The sequence below is a fragment of the Ursus americanus genome, chromosome 34, assembly GCF_024610735.1.
Source record: "Ursus americanus isolate L20-20 chromosome 34, mUrsAme1.1.p, whole genome shotgun sequence".
Classification (NCBI taxonomy): Eukaryota; Metazoa; Chordata; class Mammalia; order Carnivora; family Ursidae; genus Ursus; species Ursus americanus.
In genome coordinates this window covers 25,460,126-25,484,631 of record NC_142160.1, presented here as the reverse complement: position 1 = coordinate 25,484,631, position 24,506 = coordinate 25,460,126, and positions in this window count along the sequence as shown.

Below are 24,506 nucleotides of genomic sequence, written 5' to 3'. Positions count from 1 at the left end.
GAACTGAAATTTACATTGGCCCCTCTAAAAATTCAAATTAAATAATGGTACTCCAGCGCCTTTCATCACGGAGCAAAATACACACTTGGCCCAGAAGTTGAGAAAGCTGAAGGATAATCCAGCGGCCCCGGAGAAGCTACCCAGAAAGCAGAGGAGTAGCCATTTGTGAGAGCTGCAGCGGAACCAGAGCTCAGCCCCAAGCCTCACGTCACTTCCGCTTCCCACATCTTGTGGCCCCGGCAACCCGGAACTATGGAGGTGGAGAAATCTGGCAACATAGTTCCACCTCAGCGAAGCACACACGCTACCAACCCAGGACAGCAGCACCGCGAAACAATGACAAGCGTGAAATGTGTTCGTTGCAGACCCATTGTCAAAATGTTTGATCTGTGCACATCCTGGTCATTGCATTTGACAGGCCGTGTCTTTCCACACTTGTCCGTGAAGAATAAGATCAAGGGAGAGAGGTGGCCAAGTTTCTATGTCCTCACAGGTCAGAGGGGAAGTAAATCTGAGGATCTGTGTGCTGCTTTGCGGGGAGACAGAGGAAGACAGAATTCCTTTTCCTGTAGATTCCAGCCACCCGTGAGCGCCTGAAGAACCCCAACCGCATGCATCCCCCCATTGCCAAGTGAAGTGCATCTTTGTCTTTCGGAACAGACCTGTTTTACAGGAAAAGAATGAAAAGCAAGGACCATATAAGTACTACACTAATTATGAGCTGGAATGTGTCAGCCAGAAATGAGTTACAAGCTGGCCAGGGCCTGCAAACTATAGTTAGATATTTAATAACGTTCAGGCATGCAGCTGCGAGTACTTCTGGACGTTCGCCACCTTTTATTATGGTGGCGCCTGGCAACACACTTGTAGTTAAGGGTCTGTCAGCCTTTCCATTAGAAACTCCGTCTTTTCAGGACTCTGTAAATCTCCTTTTTAAATTACATAAATTAGAAACTTGTATGTAGCTTGTCCAAAATGACAATGTTTTGTGGCGGTTGTCACTGTTATTGTTCTGTTTTTCAGATCTGAAGAACCTCAATCTGGTTTTACTATTTACTGTACAAAAAATGAGAGAAAGAAAGAAAGAAAGAGAAGTTAATAGATACATTGTGGGTTTGGTTCCAATTTTTCCTACAGAAATGACCTGTTCTTTCCTTTCCCTGTCGGAAGCCATACTGAAAACGGAAAATATGCTATAAGCAATGTGTTTTGCCTAAAAACGAAATCTATCTTTCGATAAGATAAAAGAAAACTAAAGATGGGGAAATGTACCTTTCCATTTCTTAGTTTCCTATGAGATTACTAGCCTGACAACACAAAAGAAATCAGGGAGCAGTTTTATGCTTCAATATATACTCTTACGAAGCAATCTTTCATTAGGAAAATTGTATACATAGTTCAGGAATACTGGATTAAACAGGAAAACCTGCAGTAATTTCTCAGTTCTGATTGTAAGGCACATTATAGATTTAATAGCAGCTATTCAGAAGAAAGGAAGGGAAGGAAGTAGGAAGGAAGAACGACATCACCTCCATAAATATACACTGGGGTTAAGATGCAGCCCAATTTCAGAAGAAGAAGAAGAAAAAAAAAATATATATATATATATATATACACACACACACATATAACATATATGTTATCAATGTGTGTGTGTGTATATATGAAGAAAGAAGTGTCTTAGAATAAGGAAATAGGGTATATAGCTCATTATCATTTACAAAACACTTTCAGCCAAATTTTGCCACATCATTCTTCTCTGTCTAGAAGAAATACCAGGCAGATCCCATAACTTTCCTGCTGGCTTTTCAGGTATCAAAAAACCAGTTAAATGTAAAATCAAACTGCTATCTATCTTAAAATTGCATTCCTCAGCTTGGGTCTGAACCAGCTTGGGTGTCAATAAAGGTGCCAGAATTGGATGATCTTCTCTGTGATTTTTTTCAAAACCTTGCTTTTTCTTGTCTCTTCCTCCCCACCCTCTGCTTTCTCTGGCTTCTCCAAGCTTGGAGTGAGGTAAAAATTAAGAGAAAGAGAAAGGTCTTATTAGACTGATCTTACCATCAGTTCACCCAAGACAGTCCCAGCTTCCTTCGGGAACTCCCAGTCATGCCTGTTGTTTACAATATTTCTATGACGTGTTTGTTACCAATGGTTATATGAGATTCATGAGGAGGGATCTGGTAGACCTCCACCCTCTACTTCCAGTTCCTGCCATGGCTTTGTCTGATAGCGTGAGAGAATCAGGGAAAGAAAGCAGAGTTCCCCTTTAAGATGTGATGAAATCTGAGTGATGAGCACAGTGATAGATCCTCCCTATACCTGACCTGTTTCAGATACAAAGTGATATTTCCTTTAAGGGGACAGCCTGAGTACATAATTAGGGATGCCCCTCCCCGCATCTTGGTATACCAGGCAGCTGTGCTGTAGCCCATGACATAAATCACACTACAGCCTTCCACATGCTGAAAGCCATGACGCTACCAAACCAGAGGATCAGTGGAAAAGCTGAAAATCGAAAGCTGCTTGAGAGACAAGGGCTGAGAGAGAAATCTTGCTTTGTAGAGGGTAGTGTGAAAGCTAGGGTTTCCTATGTATTATATAATACAAATAAAAAATTCTTTACTTTATTCCTATATTGTAGATAACGAGAGCCAGATATCTCACTGTTGTAGACAGAAGTGAAAGATAAAAAAAAGGGCGAGACTAGAATGAACTAATTTGTTGGACTGGAATCAAGGTATGAACTGATGAGCTCAGTGTGAACTCATATATATGCAAATAGATAGATACGGAAATGCAAATCTGTGTGTGTATATACGTCTCCTAGTTCTATTCACTGAGAGAGCCTAGGAACAATGACTATCTCCTAGCAGTCTGAGCACACCCAGGACCAGATCTTGGTTTCTATATTCCATTCTCCAATAAAAGGAAGCAGAGCTCCTTGGGGGAAAGATTGATTCTAGAGCTGTGCCAGGAAAAATACAAGATGAGCCTGGAAGATCTTGTGGTGCCAGAAAATAAAGAAGTGTTTGAGAAAGGATAGGAACACACTAAAAGGACAAGGACACACTCCTCTGTGTGTGTGTGTGTGTGTGTGTGTGTGTGTGTGTGTATCACATCTTCTTTATCCATTCGCCTATCTACGGACACTTAGGTTACTTCCATATCTTGGTTACTGCAAATACCATATGATTTCACTCATATGTGGAGTCTAACAAACCAAACAAATGAATAAACAAACAAAAAGCAGAATCAGAGAATAAATAAGAGAACAAACTGATGGTTTGTTCTCTGTCAAAGGAGAGGGGAGTGCGCTGGGCAAAATGGCTGAAGGGCAATGGGAGATGTAGGCTTCCAGTTATGAAATGATTAAATTACAGGAAAGAAAAGGCAAAGCATAGGGAATATAGTCAATGACATTGTAATAGCCTTGTGTGGTGACAGACGATAGCTACATTTGTGGCGAGCACAGCATAACCTACAGAGAAGTTGAATCACTATGTTATACTGACTGCAAAGTAACGTTGTGTGTCAACTATACTCAAATAAAAAGAAAAAATTTTTTAAGGACAAGGACACACCTAGGGGACCTTCCCATGGTCGAAGCTGCAACAATTTGATTTAATAAATTAATTGCAGCATTGGGTTATAATCCATATAATGAAATAATTATCAATGAATGCACAATATTAAGGAATAATTGAATCAATAAATAAAGGGGGGAGGACAGTTCTTCTTTACAGAAGAATCCCCTTTATAAATGTAGAAGGAACAAGGGAAACAAAAAATCACCATCAGGCAAATACCACAGTAATCATTGTCGCAGGCAAAGGACACCTGGGTGGCTCAGTTGGTTAAGCGTCTGCCTTCAGCTCAGGTCATGATCCCAGGATCCTGGGATTGAGCCCCACATCGGGCTCCTTGCTCAACAGGGAGCCTGCTTCTCCTTCTTCCTCTGCCTGCCACTCCCCCTGCTTGTGCACTTTCTCTCTGTCAAATAAATAAATAAAATCTTAAAAAAAATAATTGTTGCAGGCAAGATGTACCAACGTGTGATGTTAATACTTGGGCCAAATTTGAGGACATCAGATTCAAGATATCAGCATAGTTCCAAAGTATTTCGCCTAAGATATTTATCAATTATATAAGGGAAAATAGCAACTTCACAATAGAGAAACCCAACAGACACCCTAAGTAACTGATTGAGGTTAATATCTAGAGTAACAGAACATATTAACATCATGAATGCCCTGAAAAGATGCCTTAAGGAGGACACACCTCACTTCCGAGATACTCCTGCCCCAAATGCATTATAATTACGAGCAAATGCCAGGCGAACTCAGATTGAGAGTCATTCTACAGAACAAGTGGCCGGGCCTCATCAAGAGCGTGAAGGTCTCGAAAGACTAAGAATGCAGGGCTCTCAGGACTCGGGGAGGCTGAGGCGAGACAGCAACGGAAGGCAAGGGGGTCGAGGCTGGGTCCTGAAATAGGAAAGGGTATGAGAGGAGAATCTCCTGAAATTTGAATAGAGTCTGTAGTTTAACTAACAACGTTGTACGGATGTTCACGTCTCAGTTTTGACCATAATATCCTGGTTATCAAGGATGTTACATTTGGGGAAGCTGAGAGAAGGGAATTTGCAAACTCTGAACACTTTTTGCACCTTGTTTGTAAGTCAAAAATTATTTCCAAATAAAAAGTTTTCTTTAAAACACGCCCAGATCAGGATATTTTGTACTGGTTGTAGTGTACACATAATTTATAATTGCATCCAATCGTATACCGTCAGTATAGAAGCTATAGTTGCAAAGGTTTACGAATACATATTCACAGCTAGAGAAACTGAATTTTAAAATGTTCTTGATAAAGTAGATGTTGAAAAAGAAAATTCTGATGTTGAATCCAAAAGAGAAAACAAAAATGCATCATGATAGTACATACTTTTTTTCTTTGCTGCTCAGTTTTATAAATGTTTGAAACTTTGAAGAGTTGTTTTGCAAATCAACATAAATGCCTAGCATTTGTGTTGAGGTTTTTTGTAAATAAATTCTTTAAATTTTGGTTGCATTCATTTAAGATCAGGCGGGGATCTTTCTGCAAACTATTCAATAAGCAGAAGACCAAAAGCTTCAACGTTAAGTGTTTAAGCAATTATAATCACTGAAAAAAAAAATTGCAAACAGGCAGTCAGTAACATTTATCACAATAAAAGCAAAAGAAAGAAAGAAAGAAAGAAAGAAAGAAAGAAAGAAAGAAAGAAAGAAAGAAAAAAGAAAAGAGAAAAGAAAAGAAAAAAGAAAAGAAAAGAAAACTGAACAAATTAAAAGAACTCAAGCAGTATATAAATTACGAGAGTTATATCATTGCATTTTGGATTTCTCAACATGTAAGAGGTATATTTGATGAAGCTTCTGTTTTTAATTGGATGAAATTTCTATTCTGTATCAGAATAGAAAGAAAGTCCCCAGATTTTGAAGTCTCTAAATCGGTGAAACATTTACATGAATCATAAATAGAAACCACTCACTTTATGAGTGTTGTCCCATAAAAATATTACTTGAAGAAATGTACTCCTCTGAAAATAGGAGAGATTGCAAATATTTTCAAATTTAAATATTTTAAAAACTAGAAATCAGACTATCTCCCACTTAGTTGAATTTTCTGTGAGCTTACCACTTCTTACCTGATGCGATCAGAGCGTTTTCTCAATTAAAAAGATTATGGTGTCAAAAAAGTATCACTTGAAAGTGTCAACTCTTTCAGTTTTCAAGTTCAACCTTGAGAAAGACTGCAGGCAGTACTATAAAAAAAAGTTTAAATAATGAGACTGTTTTGAAAACTTCATTCTTCAGAAAAATATGAATGACATAGTATTAGAAATAGATACGGCTAAAAACCTGATAAAAGTATGTAAACACGTATCCAGATGAATTATTCTGCTTCTGTTTTCTTTCATGTTCAGATAATTAATATAAACGTGGATATGTTACATTTTTCTGAGAAAAATATTTATGCTTAAAATAGTTTTTCAATAGAACTTATCACCACTTTTTATTCTGGAAAGTACCCTGGTTGGGGTGACATGGTGGTCAGTTTCATGCGTCAGTTTGGCTAGACTCCAGTCCTCAGTTATTCAATCAAACACCAATCTAAGTGTTCTTGTGCAGCTATTTTATTGATATAACTAAAGGCCATCATCAGTTGACTTTAACTAAGGGAAATTATCCTAGATAGTCTGGGTGGGCCTGATTCAATCATTCGAAAGCTTTACAAGCAGCACCGAGGCTTTTCAGCAGAGAAACTGCACCTGTGGCCTGAGGCTTTAGCCCCCCACCCCGCCCTTCTAGATGGCCTGCTCTTCAGAGCTTCAGATGTGCCCCCCAGCCCCATAATCAGTAAACCAATTCCTTGGGATAAATCTCTTACTCTCTGTCTCCTGCTGGTACTGTTTCTTGGGTAAAACCTCGACTGACTCAGATGTTAGATTGTATGGTCAACCTCATCTTTCCCTCCCTGGGACATATGTGATCTGGCATTAGGTCCTCCAGAGTGCCCGATATCCAAATACTGACTTTTACCCATGGAGATCACTCAATGGGAACCCCAACTTACTATTCCCTGGTCTCTGAAATGCCTTTCTTGACTTGCTATATACACCTAGAGTAGCTGTTACATAAATCAGCTGAACTGGGACATACATCTTTGAGAGTGAAGGAGATTCACTGGCTGGGACCGGCACACAAGCATAACCCAGGCAGTCACGTCTCTTAAACCTCTGTCAACCTATGGCATCCAGCGACCCATGCTGGCCTCCTCGGGGCTGGCACTTTCAACAAGCCCCTCAGCTGGCCCAGGGAAGCACACGCCTTTTTGCCGTGAGTGGGAGTGCAGATCCCTCCCACTGTAGCCCTGTCTCCTTTCTCTGTCATGGCGGCAGCTTTGGACAGCCTGTAAATTTTTTTCGGGTATAAATCAAGTAATAGTCCCAAACCTTCAAACTACAAAGGGCAAGAATCAAGCTTTCTAGATGGTTCTCTTGAGTAAATCGAGTAATAGTCTTAACCCCCCAAAATTCAAAGGATAGGAGTCAAGCTTTCTAGATGGTTCTCTTGAGTGCCTCCTCACTTGGAGTACTTCCTGCCTTCACCATGGGTGGGCATTTCTCCCACGCTGTCAACAATTCTCACCAAAGAACTCCTCCCAGTTGAGTTCAGTCCCCTAGCCTTCCCTTGTACATTCCGAAGCTGACCACCCAACCTGTTAGCATGCTCCCGAGAGCTGTTTGGCTCCAATTGCTTTTAGTTTGGGGGCCTTTGAGGACACCGAATCGGCAAGAAAAGTTTCCTTTAACACCACAACCTCTACTCAGTTAAGTCCTGCCACACCATGTCAGGCAGGTAGATGAGTCCCAGTGTCTTGTTTACAAGCGAGAAAATGTTTATCTTATGCAAAATCATACAGCTGGTAAGGGACAAAGCCAAGATGAGAAATCAAATCTTCTAACTCTTAATAAACTTCTTATATACCACATTTTCTCACTAACAAAACAATTGAAATCCCCAATTTCATAAACACGGAGGGTGGGGCCAGTCAGCTGTTGACAAAATGTACAAAAAAGAAAAAATCCTGCATTCAAGTATAATTAAGTCTACTTCCAAAATGTGCAGATTTATGGTATATTTTTCTCCCACACTAACAATTGTCCTATCATTCAGAACATTTCCTAACTATCCTACAACCAAGCCTACCAAGGTAACAACTTCAACTCTGAATCAAAGGAAAACAAATTGAAAAAAATCTGCTGCCCCTCTCTGTCAATCCAAAAAATTAAACCCTGCATACTAGTGTTCTCCGTTCCAACACTATTTTTATTAGTATTATCTAATAGTAATATCTAATTAGTATTATCACCTTCGATGTTCTAAGAGCATTCTAGATCAAAGGTAAGACGGCAACGATGTCATTTAGCCATCCACACTCCAACACAAGCAAGACCCCTAAGAAGTTGCCACAAATACCCCCCTCCTATGGCATGACGATGGGCGCCCATTCCAAGCATAGACCTGAACTAGTTCAAGGTGAACTTCCTTCTGGGCTTGGAAGAAAACTGAACTCTGGCAAGTTGTCCCAGGAAGTCTTCCCATGGGTTATTGGCCTAGATCATGAATACAAAATAAGGTAGAATCGATGAGGTAGGTGTGTGGGACCGACAGCCATTCCTCTCTTTACAAAAATCACAGCAGTGGAGCTGTTCAGATTCTCTACGGAATTACCTTCTCAGCCTTCAAGCTGAGGTGAGAACCCAACGCAGAATTCTAAGAAGGCCGACACGTCGAAGGAAAGTATAGAGAGAGGGAAGCTGACCCTGTCTGTGTACGAGCGCTCTCTTCTCAGGCAGCCCACGGAAGGGGAGAAGATATTTGCAAATGATGCTACAGATAAAGGACTGGTATCCAAGATCTACAAAGAACTTCTCAAACTCAATACGTGAGAAACAAATAAATCATAAAATGGGCAGAAGAGATGAACAGACACTTTTCCAATGATGACATACAAATGGCTAACAGACACATGAAAAAATGTTCAATATTATTAGCCATCAGGGAAATTCAAATCAAAACCACACTAAGATACCACCTTACGCCAGTTAGAATGGCAAAAATTGACAAGGCAAGAAACAATTGCTGGAGAGGATGTGGAGAAAGGGGATCCCTCCTACATTGTTGGTGGGAATGCAAGTTGGTACAGCCACTCTGGAAAACAGTGTGGAGGTCCCTTAAAAAGTTAAAAATTGAGCTACCCTATGACCCAGCCATTGCACTACTGGGTATTTACCCCAAAGATACACACGTAGTGATGAGAGGGGCCATATGCACCCCAATGTTCATAGCAGCATTGTCCACAATAGCTAAATCGTGGAAGGAACCGAGATGCCCTTCAACAGATGACTGGATTAAGAGTTGTGGTCCATATATACAATGGAATATTACTCAGCTATCAGAAAGAATGAGTTCTCAACATTTGCTGCAACATGGACGGCACTGGAGGAGATAATGCTAAGTGAAATAAGTCAAGCAGAGAAAGACAACTATCATATGATTTCTCTCATCTATGGAACATAAGAACTAGGATGATCGGTAGGGGAAGAAAGGGATAAAGAAAGGGGGGTAATCAGAAGGGGGAATGAAGCATGAGAGACGATGGACTCTGAGAAACAAACTGAGGGCCTCAGAGGGGAGGGGGATGGGGGAATGGGATAGACCGGTGGTGGGTAGTAAGGAGGGCACGTATTGCATGGTGCACTGGGTGTTGTACGCAACTAATGAATCATCGAACTTTACATCGGAAACCGGGGATGTACTGTATGGTGACTAACATAATATAATAAAAAAACATTAAAAAAAAAAAAAGAGTGCTCTCTTCTCAGAAGGATGGTCCAGGCTCCTCTGTCTTCTCTCAACTTCTCTTTTGCAAGAATTGTCTGTATTTTCTGTATTTTCTCAAAGGCTTCCCCTTTCTGCCCACTTTCCAGGCTCCAAGGCATCACCTAACTATTCAAATTCTCCTCATCTCTTCTATACCATGCATTCTCAACATGGCCTACCCTGAGGGGGGTGAAAATTGGATTTTGGGGAGATGGGAAAATCTCTTTTTTAAGTCTCTTTTTATGTTTAAAGCATAAATATACATACGGTATATAACAGATATATAGTATATCTGAATTTAAAAGGTCATGGAGTTGGCAGTTAGAAGGAAAGATGTCTAAAAAGACTTCTTAGGGGAGTGAAAATGAAAAAAAGGATGAGAGACCAGTGTGCACTGGAGCAGAAGCCTCCTGACTGGCCTCCACTTCATCCTCCCCCTCAGCTGCCCAACCCTACCTCCCTCCGCCATTCCAGTGCATCCTACACTTTCCCCACCAAGGGTGCTTCTAGAAATACCACTCAAGCCTTGCATACAAGGCTCAACTCCTCAGTATTACATCTTCCTACTTCAGAACTTGACCTGCATCTCCAGTCCACCTGGAGGACTTTGGATTCCTCCCATACTTTGGATCATGTTGCTTCTTCTACTCCATGCCCTCTTGAACCACTTCTGCCCTTGAGAGCACTATAAATCTTTCAGTGCTCAGCTCAAGAACTCCTTTATGAAATCCCTCCAGGACAACCCCAATAAAATTTGTTGTTTCCTTTCTCTGACACCCCGTAGCACTTTGTACATTTCTACCATAAAATCCTGATGATATTGTACGAGTCTGTTATGTGCTTGTTTTAGCCATACCCCAAGCCCACCCCAGGTAAAGTTAGGCTTCCTAAGGACAGAAATGACTAAATGATTATCCCTGAACCTGGTCCTGCAGCCAGAATGACATACACTCTCTTTTTTTTTTAACGAATTTATTTATTTATTTGAGAGAGAGAGAGAAAGCATGAGAGGGGGGAGGGTCGGAGGAAGAAGCAGACTCCCCGCTTAGCAGGGAGCCCAATGCAGGACTCGATCCCAGGACTCCAGGATCATAACCTGAGCTGAAGGCAGTTGCTTAACCAACTGAGCCACCCAGGTGCCGACAGTCTATTTTTTTTTAAGAATTTGTTTATTTATTTGTTTATTTATTTATTTATTTGAGACAGAGAGGGAGAGCATGAGCTGGGGGAGGGGCAGAGAGAGAGAGACAAACAAACTCCTCATTTAGCAGGGAGTCCGACACAGGACTCAATCCCAGGACCCCCAGATCATGACCTGAGCTGAAGTCCGATGCTTAACTGACTGAACCACCCAGCCACCCCAGCCACCTATATACTTAATTGCTCAGGACTTATGAGTAGAAGTAATGCAATCAAAACCACAAACACTACAAGCAATAGTCATAGTTCCAAAATACAAAGTAATCAGGAGTAAGAACTAGAATTTTGTGGTAACTTTAAAACAATTACATAAATAGGGGCGCCTGGGTGGTGCAGTCGTTAAGCATCTGCCTGGGATCGAGCCCCACATCAGGCTCCTCCGCTAGGAGCCTGCTTCTTCCTCTCCCACTCCCCCTGCTTGTGTTCCCTCTCTCGCTGGCTGTCTCTCTCTGTCAAAATAAATAAATAAAATCTTTTTAAAAATTACATAAATAATCATATAGACTTAATAACTGAGGTCAAGAGAGCAAAAAGAACGGTGACCATCAACCAAGTTGGTTATCATGTTGAAGATGATACACACCATCTTCAATTCATACAGCGATCTGGGCTGGGGTGAGGGGTGGTTGGGGGGTCATTTGAATTTTTTTTTTTTTAAGATTTTATTTATTTATTTGACAGAGAGAGAGAGACAGCCAGTGAGAGAGGGAACACAAGCAGGGGGAGTGGGAGAGGAAGAAGCAGGCTTCTAGCAGAGGAGCCCGACGTGGGGCTCGATCCTGCAACGCCAGGATCACACCCTGAGCCAAAGGCAGATGCTTAACCGCTGTGCCACCCAGGTGCCCCGGGTCATTTGAATTTTAAGGAAGAAAAGAACTCAACCTCAAATTAATGAAAAGCAGAACTGGAATCTAAAACTAAGTATAACTGACTCTAAAAGGTCAGTTCTTCCTTCCATACTGTAACTCCTCTGTAGAGAAGCCAGTCCTGTATGGCGTGGTCATTCGGAGGACCAAGCCATCTTCGGTGGAGTTACTATAATGAAGAGTCTTAAAGCCCAGGCTCTAGAATCAAATGGGCTGAGCTTAATTCCCAGATCTGCCACACCTTAGCTGTGGGACTTTGGATTCTGAACCTTATTTTTCTCATCCACAAAATGGGAGTAATGGATAAGGCACTTCTGGAAGTTCTAGGGCAGAATCCATTTCCTTGCCTTTTCCAGTTTCCAGAGACTGCCTATATTCTTTGGCTTATGGCCCCTTCTTCATCTTTCAAAGCCAGCAAAAATAGGAATCCTTCTCATATGACATCAGTCTAACCTTTTTATTTGCACATTGCCTCCTCCGACTCTTCTGCTTCCCTTTTCCACACTCAAGCATCCCTGTGATTACACTGGGTTTGCCCAAATAATCCAGGATAATCTCCCTATTGTAAGGTCAGCCCATTAACAATCTTAGTTCTATCTGTCATGTAACCTAACATAGTCACAGGTTCTAGGGATTAAGACATGACTATCTTCGTGGGGCCATTATGCTGCCCACCAGACTGCTCCACTAATTAACAAGAAGAGTAGCTAGTAAGGAGTTGCAGGCAGAGCTGAAGGAGCTAAGGGAAGGAAACTGCATCCTTCACGATGACATATGGAGAAAGTCTAGAGCTCTGGCTAACAATAGAATATATATGATGCCATTATCTTAAATCAATGAGCCTCTTGAACGGAAGATGGTCAACCAGAGTTTTGAATTATGGCTTAACGTACTAATTGTGTTAACCTCAGCATAGCATATACCCTTTCCGAGGCTCAGTTTTTTCATTTGTCAAATGGAGATGACACAAGCACAGGGAGATTGTGTGGAACAAAGAGGCCAACATGTATCACTTTCTAAGGTAGTGACATTACTAATAACCACAAGGATAGATGGTGTACTAATACCAAGTGCTATGGTAAGAGCTTAAACAGTAGCTCTTGAGCCTGCACAACAACCCAAGGAGGTAGTACTTATTAATTTGCTCATTTTGCAGAGAAGGAAATTGGGGCTCAGAAAGGCTAAGTAGCTTGCCCAGCTGATGTATAGTAAAGCCAGGATTGGAACACAGGTTTATGTTACCCCCAAAATCTCTACTCTTATCAACTAGGATATAGAATATAAATCTAAACTATAAAAACTAGTTTGGGAGTAATTCATTCTCTTACTAAAAAACAAAAACAAAACAAAAGTCGTGAACCTATCCCCTGTGACACAATTACTGGAAACCCATTGTTCCAACCAACCACCCTGCTAGGGAGAGCTTCATTTGTTAACCCCCTTTAGGGTTCTGCACCGAATGAGGGAGTGTGAGTCTTGAGTGCTGTTTGCTTCTGAAAGGGCTGTGGACTGGGACTCCACAAGTTTCCATCTCAAGAAGCTCTTGCCTCAGTCACGCTCCCCTCTCCCACGTAGATTTTTACCCAGAACAGACATGTGATTTCTGTTCTAGATGGAGTCATTTTGCCTACTCTTGGGAAAGCCCACCATATTGTTTTCCAGAACATTCTTTTCAAACAAAAAACAAGGCAAAAATTCTTTCTGTTCTCCACTTAAATAGACATTATAAAGTTTTCCCTGCATGCACAATGTCTTTTTCATGTCTCTGGTAAATTATTTGCACGTGTTGTCTACCAGACCAACTGACTCTACTGAAAGCCCACCCTTCCTCATGCCTGGGATGACCTCTCACCCAAGAGGTCAGTACCCAAAAGGCAGCATGGGCCAACTGTGCTATGTGCTCCATTACCCATGAGATTATGAATAATTGTGGGTAATTACTGAAGCAAATGAGTTACAGCTCATTACTAATGGGGTCTTAATCCCAACAACAAGTGAAAAGCAAAAATGCTCACTGACATTTCACTCTATACTGTATTGAATACAGCTTGCAGGTTTAGTTGATGCCAAAACATGCACTGTTATGAACAGAGTCTGAAATCCCAGGGGCATTAGATAGCTGAGTGTTTAAATTTGTGGGATTTTTCTTTCCCCACTTCTAATTTGCTATCAGATATTTTTAAGGGCAACTCTACTTCCTTTTTACCCTAGGCAGTTGCATGGGCTTTCTGCTATACTTGGCAAATGTTATTAAGAGTCACCTGACTCTAGAACCTGCTAAAAATGCCATACTATAAGAATTTAAGGCATCATTTGTAAGGATAAAATGAAATAGGGGATTTTAAAGTTCTTTGGAAAGATAAAAGCACAACACAATTATAAGGTGTCATTATTATCCCCTTATAACTATGATCTGTAATGCCCCATAAAAAGTAGAATTTGCTAATTATTGCATATAATGTTGTCGGTGATAACCAGTACATGCCTGGATAATTGTAAAATACAGCCTTTTTTGAACAAGTAATCCGAGAGTATTTCCTCTCATTCCGTAAATCCATATTTTAATTGCTCTGATTTGGGGATGCTTCCAACTTCTTAGGAGAGAGTTAGCTTTGAGACTGAACACAGATGGAGATAAGAGCACAGAACATTACATACAGCAAAGCCAAGACTAAAATCCAGGTCTTCTGGTAAGTGGCTGAATACCCCTGGGCAAAGCATGTAACCACTCTGAGTTATAGCTTTCATAGCCTCTAAAAATGGGACTGATAACTTACATCTAATTACGTTGCAGGGATGAAGTGGATAAAGAGGAAAAAGCACCTTGGAATGTTAAATGTCCATAAAATCAAGGCTTCTTTGAGCCGCAGAATATGCTCTTTCGAGCAACATTAATAGTTTCATCATGAAATGAAGACAATTAGCTTCTTTTCCTGCCAAAACTGCTTTAACACCACGTTTCTGCATTTAAAGGGTTTTGGCAAGAGTGAAGGTTTTGTCTGAGCTGCAAAACCAAATGGAAGAAATGAGGTTGTTACCAATTCTCCTCTGATTTGAGCCCAAAGGAAAGATGGTTTAGGGACCTCCGCATCTCCAAATGTTGTTCAATTTGGTTTGCAGCCTATGCCGCCTCTTTTGATCTGGAAGTTTCTCTCATTATGAAATAAGTGCTCTTCTCTCGAGAGACAATGGCCTCCATCAAACAAGGAACTTCCAAAAAGAATCCCTCCATCTTAATCTTTTGCATAAAGGAGGTTTAGCCTCAAGGCCTGGATGAATTTAGAGAAAACAGACGGGAGTTGTAAATGCAATTGCCAACCTGTCCCTCCTTGGATTTCCTATCTTGCCAGAATCCAGATATGAGTGGACTCTCTTTTTCCTAATGTACATAAATAAAAGCAAAGCTGGACTTAGGCAAATTTACAAAGTATACAGTCACTCACCCAACGAATATTTATGGAGGGCCTGTGTGCGCAGCGCACTTTCTGGGTTCTGGAGACTCAACAGTGAACAAGACAGACATTTATCCTTTATTCTAGCAGAGCGTGAACAATAGGAAATAAATCAATAAACAAGAAAAAGTCAGATAGTAACAAATCCTTTCCAAATCATTGGCATAAGGCCATGTGATGGGAGCAACTCGTTGACCAGGGAAGTCCATCGTGAGATGATATGATAAACGAAAATCTTGATGACAGGAGGGCTCAGGGACATGAACACCCCCTCTTAGGGTGCCTTCCCCCCTTTTCCACAGCTCCTTCCTTCTCTGCTTCCTCTGCTATAAGTCGAGGTTCCTATGTTAGAACAGCCCTCCCAGCCCAGGCCTTCCACCAAGCTGGCCATCTTCTTAGCTTCTTGATTCACTCATTTAACAGACTCAAAAGGGCTCTATCCTTTGTCATGACCTTGATCCTAAGCGTTGGACAACCTTGACCCACGCCACAATGTTGGTATTATGAAATCTATTTTACTAATGGGGCTCATAAATAACAACCACAACAACCACCAGTATTAATTAGGTGCTTCCTCTGTGTCAAAATCCAACAGGTCAAAGCAACAATGGCCATAGAGATCATGAGAGACCTAGGACCAGGGCCTTTGTTATTCTCCTGGGCTACAGAAACTGCAGGGATTCTATGCAGCCGAGGGAAAGTGACGAAGTGCCAAGATCAACTGGTATCTGTCTTACGACAACTGTGGCAGTGGGAGATTGAGCCAGAATCATTTTTATTAAAAAAGATAATGTATATGTGTGTGTGTATATATATATTTATATATATATATATTTATATATATATATTTATTTATATATTTATATATATATATATTTATATATATATTTATATATATACACACACACACATATACACACACACACATACATATACACACACACATATACACACACACATATATACACACATACATATATATACATGTAACATTTTACATGTATATATTTTATATAAAATTATATATTTATTTAATTTATGTAAAATATGTATTATGATATATTTAAATACATGAAATAATATACATAAAATATTACCAGTTCTTGAGTGCTTTGAATCAGATAGGCTCATTCTCCAGCTCAATAAACTTCTAATGATTTCCTACCTTCCACACTGTGGGGAACGAACAGGTGATCAACAGGCCTGCCGGTGTTTCAATGGGGGGTGGGGAAGAACCCACACTGTGTTGTCAAGATCAGAAATTCCCCATTAAAAATCCCAGGTTGCCAGGATCCTTTGAAAAGAATCGGAAGTTCTGGCATCTTCGGGCCCCCATTTCTACATGGCATCACCAGCTGGTATTGAATCTTAACTGTCCACAAATTTCCAGGAACAGCAATTTCTTTAACTGTCGGTTTCACATCATTTTCTAATTTCCATTTTAGTTTCTTTGATTCATGAGAGTTTTCAGAGTGCATTTTTAAATTTCTCAACGTATACTGTGTTTTCAAGTTATCTTTTTTGTTACAATTTCTAACTTAATTGCATTCTGTTTACACAACGTGATGTAAATGACACTCATTTTAATTTTTGTTGAGGGTTGGTTTATGTCTAAAAATAAGGTTAATGTTCATAGATCCTCTGTAGGTTCTCCAATTGCTGGGGGAAGTGTTCCATATATAAAGTTAATCTATATACTTACTGAGTGTTTACCTGCCTTATCTACAAATACCTGAGGGAGTAGTCTGAAAATCTCCCACTACAATTGTTGTTTTGTGTATTTCATAATTTCATCGAATTTTGAATCTTTTTCAGTAGGCATTATATAATGATCTCCAAAATGTCTTTTGTCTTAAGACCAGTTTTTATCTAATATTAACCTGGCTATTCCAGTTGTCTTGAGTTTGTATATGCCTGGTATAATTTTTCCCACTCATATACATTCAATCTTTGATATCTTTCTACATGGACTTGTAAATCGTCTATATCTGAATCCTCTGCTGCATGGATATTTATGTTACAAACGGTCTGTATCTGAATCTGCTGCATTGATGTTTGTTTGTTGACTTGTTCATCCAGTGTGACAGTATTTGTCTTTTATTTTTTGAAATATTTTTAAAAATTTATTTGTTAGAGAGAGAGTGTGAGAGAGAGGGAGAGAGATCACGAGCAGGGGGGAGGGGTAGAGGAAGAAGGAGACTCCCTGCTGGTTAGGGAGCCCAACGTGGGGCTCGATCCCAGGACCCTGGGATCATGACTTGAGATGAAGGCAGACGCTCAACTGACTGAGCCACCCAAATGCCCAGTATTTGTCTTTTAACTATCAATTATAGGCTACGATTATTTGTTTTGATTAATGACATATTTGGATTGATTTTGACCACCTTGTTCAGTATTTTCTCTTTGTCCAAAGCTTTGTAGTTTATGCCCCTAGTCTTGCCTTCTTTTGGCTTCAGTGTTGGGTTTCCTCCCCCTCCCACTTCACTTTTTGCTTCTGATTTGAAAAATCACACTTTGGTTGTATCCTCTATTAGTGGTGTCCTAGAAATGATCACTATGCATATTTAACTTTTAAAAGTAGAGGTGAATCGATATTTTGCCTTCATTTTGAACAATATATGAATGAACCTTAGAGCAGTTCAACACTGATCACATGCCTTCTGATTTCCATGTTAGGTATTTGAGGATTTTATTTCTACATTGGTGTTACGTGCCCGTAAATTAGCTTGTTTATGTAGTCAGTGTCTGTTTATATTTACTAAGAAATACGCCATATGATTTATTCCCATTCATTTGTGTATCTCAGGTGCTTCTCTAGGCTCATTTTTCTTCTTCCTGAAATAGATTTTTTAGCCTTTCATTAATGAAAAACTGTTGCCAGTAATCTCCTCCAGGGTTTTGGTTTTGGTTTGATTGTTTTTATCTAAAAATGTCTTAATTTTGGCCTCATTCTTAAAGATAGTTTCACGGTTATTCAATTTTATCTTTAATTGTCTCTATGGACTTTTTTTTTAGTGCCAGTATCCCTGGGGAGGAAAATGGCAGAGAAGCCTGGAGACGCATCTCGGCTGGCATCTATGGTTACCATTTCACTTATTACCTAAAGTGACTCATAGGATAGGGCTGATGTCAAGACTTGTTAGACATGTAAAATCTCTGTATTATAAAATGCACAGATAGACAGCTAATTGGGTGTCTTTTTTCTTTCACCCACCATTTGGCTGGTAAGTACACTCGGGCTACAGAAGTAAAAGACACTTAAGCTGCTTTATGGCGGTAAACACAGCACAACAGTATCTTCTCAACAACGTTGTCTTCGGATAGAACCACAGGACGCTGTTGTAATCTCTACGGTCTCTGCAGCCCAGGAATAACCCCCGCCCCCCCAAGACTGAGCTGCCTTCCAGCTGCTTTAGATTAACACCCTCCCTCCCACATTGAAATTGTTTTGCAATGAAGGTACAATGTCCTCACTCTTACTAATACAGAATTCCCTTTGTACCCCCTCCCCCCCACCCACCATAAACTTTACCTGTGGTAGATGGCCAGGAGGTATTGGTTGAGTTTAAAAATGTAAAAGAGGGGGCTCCTGGGTGGCACAGCGGTTAAGCGTCTGTCTTCGGCTCAGGGCGTGATCCCGGCGTTATGGGATCGAGCCCCACATCGGGCTCTTCCGCTATGAGCCTGCTTCTTCCTCTCCCACTCCCCCTGCTTGTGTTCCCTCTCTTGCTGGCTGTGTCTCTCTCTCTCTGTCGAATAAATAAATAAAATCTTAAAAAAAAAAAAAAAAAAAACGTAAAAGAGACCCAGGCTTGTCTTTAAGAGGGATTTCAATCTCACACAGAAAAAGGCAGGAAATAACTATTGACTGGGAATACAGACAGCCTTGACAGTGACCTGGATAATTTGTTTAAAGAGTAATGAACTTTCCATTCATCTGTTGCCTTTATCCTTGAGTGCAATTCTGCCCGGCTTAGGGGTGGAAACTGAAATAAAGTTCTAGGTAATGAGCCCTAGGTTCTGAGAGTACAGCTTTTGAGGGGAAAACATTGTCGTATGAGGGAATTGATGTGGAGAACAATACTGAGGATAATGACTGCATGCTTACTGCGTTCCAAACCGGTACACAGCGATTTCCCTCTATTATTTCATTTATTCTTTACCACAGAACAAAGTGAGTATTGTTATCTGAATTTTATAGTTTAGGAAATGAGATTTAGAGAAAAATCTATGTAATATCTACCTTCCCCACAACCACCACAAAAAAATGTAAAGGGTGGAGTGAGGTTGACATCCCTCATTTGAGACCAATGGGCGTTCTACCACTCAATGTGATTCTGGAGGGATTTCAATGACAAGACCCGCCCTCCTGACCACATGGGCAGCCCATCAGATTTGCTCTCCCAGACCTTCCAATCTTTTACAAAGTCCCAGAGGTGCCAGTAATGGGGGTGAGTCATGAAAGTAACATCTTAAAAAAGAGCTCTGTGCTCTGAAATCCACACAACTTCCCTGGCTCCTTCTTAAGTCTCAGTGGACAGCTATTTATGTCTTCCTTCAGTTTGGTTTGACATGCAGTATCCTTCCAACCAATATTCTTTCTTTTCTCAGACTGAATAACAAATAACCACAAGTGATAACTTAATACGGAGGAACACCAAGAAAGAAGCATGTTATCACCCGGAAGTGCACACAGGAAGTGAGATTCCCATCTGTGATGGCGGAGGGTCAGGAATCAACCCCTACGAGCACTGATGAACGTGATCAAACCAGTGCCTGTGGCCATGGATGCAGCGTGCCTACAGCAGGTGGACTCTTGGGAACTGGGTGGTTCACTAACCGGGGCACGAATGCCAAGACCACAGGCCAGAGGGTTGCTTCTGAATATACGGCATGAACTAGAACTACAGAATACGCGCTCAAACCTTGGAATTCCTACCTCCAGGTAACAAAGAAAAAACATGGCTTTTCTGTGAGTGCGAAAGGTGTTTCTTACCATGTTAGAGTTGACCTGATGAAAAACCAAACCCGAAAGATTGATACGCTGCTGTTCGCTGAATCCGAATACCAGTTAAGTCCACAACCTCGAAAGGCCTCTCCGTGAACCTGGGGACCCTGATAACGAAGGGGTGGAATTCTCCTAACTGGAACAGTGACATCTAGAGGGAATGAAGAAACCGGAGAATCCCATGGAATTCTCGCGAGAAAGCAATGAAGTAGACCATATTTCACAGACCAGAAAATATTTTATAGACGAGAAAAACTTACAGGTCTCACACTGTAAGAGCCAGAGCCAGAATTCAAGCCAAGAAAGCCTGACCCAAAGTCCAGGCTCTAAACCAGGGTTCAGCAAACTCTTTCTGGAGGGGCTTTGCAGGCCTCTGCCACAGGACTATACTCTCCAGTGTGAGCAAAAGCAACTGTAGAGAACACAGAAACAAATGGGTGTGGCTGTGAGCCACTGAAACCTTATTTGTGGACACTGAAATTTGAATTCGATATGATTTCCACAGATTCCTAAATATGCTTTTGATTTTTGAAAATAATTTTAAAACGCTAAAATCATTCTTAACTTATGAGCCACACGAAAGTAATCATTGCTGTCATTTGCCAATGCTCACTCCTAACCATGTGATGTCAGCAGAATTGCAACAGATCTTTGAAAATAGGACCATGATTCCTTGCAAATGTATCCAGGAAAAGCTCTTTCCAGATAAATATATCACGGGCTTATCCTCTGGCTTAGGAGCGGTAGGACATCATGCTGTTTAAGGACGGCAGTGCCCATCTCGAAACTTCCACGTAGGCCGCCTGGTTAGTTGTCCAGAGGACAGAAAGTCAAGGATTCATTTCAAAAAATAAAATAAAATAAAATAAAATAAAATAAAATAAAATAAAATAAAATAAAATATCACATTAGAAGGAGGAGTTTGAATGTTTGGGAAAAATACCCATGCTGACGTAGGCCAGCCAAAATGCGCTTTCTGCCAAGGAGCTAAAATACAAAGAGCCAGGCGTGTTTACTTTGCATCTTATAAATGATTTATGAGAACTTTAATATGACTTCTGAGTATACTTTTGGCTTGTTAGATGTTTTATTTTTTTACCAGGGAAAAATCTGTAAACGAAGACCCTGATGTGTTAGCTCGGATTCCAGAGTCAAAGATACGTTTAAGTACTTCGGAGCATGTTTCTTTCGACCACTCTGCTCCCTGCTGCCACTCTGATCGATGTACATTTCTTCATGGTCACTACGACTCCAACATTAATCATATAAAGAAAGACTCCTTGTCTACCACGAATTCCACATCTGCTTTCAAGAAAGGCAGGGAAAGCAGAAATGGGGCGGAGGTCAGAGCAACGTTAGACTTGTGCACAGAGGTAAGATACATTCAACCAAAGTGCAGGCAGATCTCATTGCCGTCTTCCTATAAGTAGTGGCTGAGAGTGTTGGACACTTGAGAGCCTGCACAAATCCGCCATGTTGAAATTCATCCCTCGGGGGGAACATGCTGTGTCTTCCATCCCCAGGAAGGGCTGCCTTGGGATTTAAGAAAAGACATGAAACTGTCTAGAGAGCTAGATAGGTCTTCCATCAATTCTATCCCTTTTTGCTTGATTTCCAAGACAGTCTATGTTTGTGAAAGAATTTGAAGGCACATTCTGGTTGTTTTCTGTTTGCTAATTTATGCGGGGGGGGGGGGATAGTAGAGAGGTGTACAAATGGATAGAATGCAGATAAAGGGTGTTGGTTGAGAAATAAAGGTTGACAGGAATTCTTAGGATCGATTCATTTCAAAAGGTCTGAGCCCTGAATTTGTACCAGGTATTTGGATGGAGGATGCAGAGACAATAAGATTTTAAAAGCCCTTATTTTCAGGAAACTAATTAAATGGAGTAAAGAAGAATAGAATATGTGCAATAAACAATGGTACGTTAAATCAAAATTGGAATTTAGTGTGGTAAGAAAAGCACAGACGAGCAGAAAGATCAGAAGATTTCATCTTGCTTTTTGCTTGTTGCATCTGAGATACTTACAGAAGGACAGAGCACCTTGAGGGCCCTTCTGCCTTCCCTCTTCAGGCCCCAGAACCTGAGGATCCATGCCCCTGCCCCATGCCTTACAAGAGGAACAGAAAATTGCTGACAACTTCGTCAGGAACCAGATACAAAAGGATGTGAACTTTCGGGGAGGGCAGGGGCTCGTACATATGCTCCTTAGGCCAAATTGGACTACTGCCTATTTTTGTATGGCCCACAGGCTACGAACAGTTCTCACATTCTTGAATGGCTGGGAAAAAATAATAAATAAAAGGAATCAAATTCAAATTTCAGTGTCCACAAGGAAGGCTTATTGGAACACAAGACACACCCATTCATTTACGCATTGTCTCTGCTGCTTTCTTTTTTTTTTTAAGATTTTATTTATTTATCTGAGAGAGTGCACGCACAAGTGAGGGGGAGGCGCAGAGGGAGAAGCAGACTCCACCAACACCCCCCCCCCCACCCCGCCACGAGCAGGGAGCCCGACGCAGCCCCTGGGTGGCTCAGTCAGTTAAGCAGCTGCCTTCGGCTCAGGTCATGATCCCAGCGCTCTCCGCTATTCTCGAGTTGAACAGTTCAACAGAGACCCCATGGCCTGCAAAGCCTAATGTATTTCTGCTTTTCACAGAAAAGGTTCACCACGTCCCAGGTGAGGAATGAAAAGGCAAAGAACTGAGGATCCTGGGTGATTCAGTCAGTTCAGCTTCTGCTCAGGTCATGGTCTCGGGGTCCTGGGATCGAGTCCCACATCAGGCTTCCTGCTCAGAGGGGAGTCTGCTTCTCCTTTTTCCCCCAACCCAGCTCATGCTCTCTCTCACTCACTCACTCTCTCACTCAAATAAATAAATGTAATCTTCAAAAATTTTTTTAATAAAAATAAAAACGCAAAGAACTGAGGAGGGGAACAAAGAGGGTGAGGAGCCAGTCCAGGTGACACTGTCATTTCCAGCTGTCATCTCCATCTCCACGGAGGGCACCAGGAGAGCCTAGAAGGCATGTCTCACGCCCTCAAAAAGGTTGGGGCAAAATGGAGAGACTAGGAAGTCCACTCATAAATGTATCTATGGGTTGCGTTGTATTGTTCAAATCCAAATTAAAGGACAGACTGAGAATTCTCTGGAATTCTCTACTAAAGGAACCCTATTTAGTTACAGATCAAAACTTCTCCCATAAGTGTGTAAGTCCATGTGTGTTTCGGAGGAAGGGATGGATAGTGGAGAGATAGATAACTGCAAACACATTTGGAAAGGTCTGCAGTGGGGGCGGGACGGATGCCGAGGACTGAGCTTTCGTTTCTGACCGTACATACTTCAGCAGTGCTTAAGTATTGTAATAAGCCTTTTTAGTAATTTAATAAAGCAATAAAAATGGAAGAAAGAAAGAAAAAATATGCCCCATTAAAAAATTATATCTGCGAGTTTTGTGGGTTCTAGAGATAATGGAAATCAGAGTTGAGTCTTCAGGAAAAGGGAAGCGGAAGAAGCAAATCAGGAAATTCTTTCGGAGGACGTGACATTTGCAATAAGCCTTTAAGGATCGATAAGATTTGACAGGGTGAAGAGGGCATGGTCTGCCGAAGAAGCATACAAAGGCACGAGGGTGGGGGTGCTCTGGCCGCAGTGAAGAAAAGGTCTGCCCAGACCGTCTTCAAGCTTACTGATTTGGGAAATATATTTGCAAGGCCGATTTGGCTGTAGGCACGGGGACATACCCCACAAAATAACCGGCTGTAAAGCAACACTTAGCTACTTAGCAGCAGGGCTTGTAGCTTACAAGAGAAAAGAAGAGAAGGAAGTATATTTCTATCACACTAATATAAATGCTGGCGATCCTGGACCATCTTGAATTCCAGCCACGCTTGCTCAATGTTCCACAGTAGAATAACCAAAAGTGGATCAATCCAGGGACCTCAGTCTCCAAAGTAATTAGCAGCCTTGCCTTTTTCTGATGCCAATGAACTTAAGCGAAGGCAGCCTCCAGGGTTAATGGTGGCCGCTTTCGCCTTCCCATCAGTGCGATCTACCAGTCATTCCCACCTGATAATAAATGTCGCTTCTTGGACCCCACTCCAGACCTACTGAATTAGTATCTCAGCAGGTGGAGACTGAAAGTCTCTAGTTCTAGCACGCTTCCAGGTGCTATTTATGCATGAAACTTGGCAAGCCTCAATTCTAGAATGTGCGCCGCATAGTTCCATGACATCTATTATTGACGATTCTACTAAGGACAAGTTGAAACGTTTAAAGACATTGTTTCTAACTTGACCTTTCCAAACTAGCACCTTCAAATTAAGGAATTTAAGGTCTGTTCTTTCTGGTTCATCTGTGCTCCATTAGGGATTTTTTGGCCTTAGAATCAATGTTTCTTCCCCTTCTTTCCCATTCTCCCTCCAGTTTCTGAGGCAGATAAGAGAAATAACTCTCATAAAGAGTTTGGCACAAGGTCTGACACCTAGAAGTTGTCAAAAACTGTTGATTGCTTCCCGCAGTTTGATTTGTCTCTTAAATCTCTCA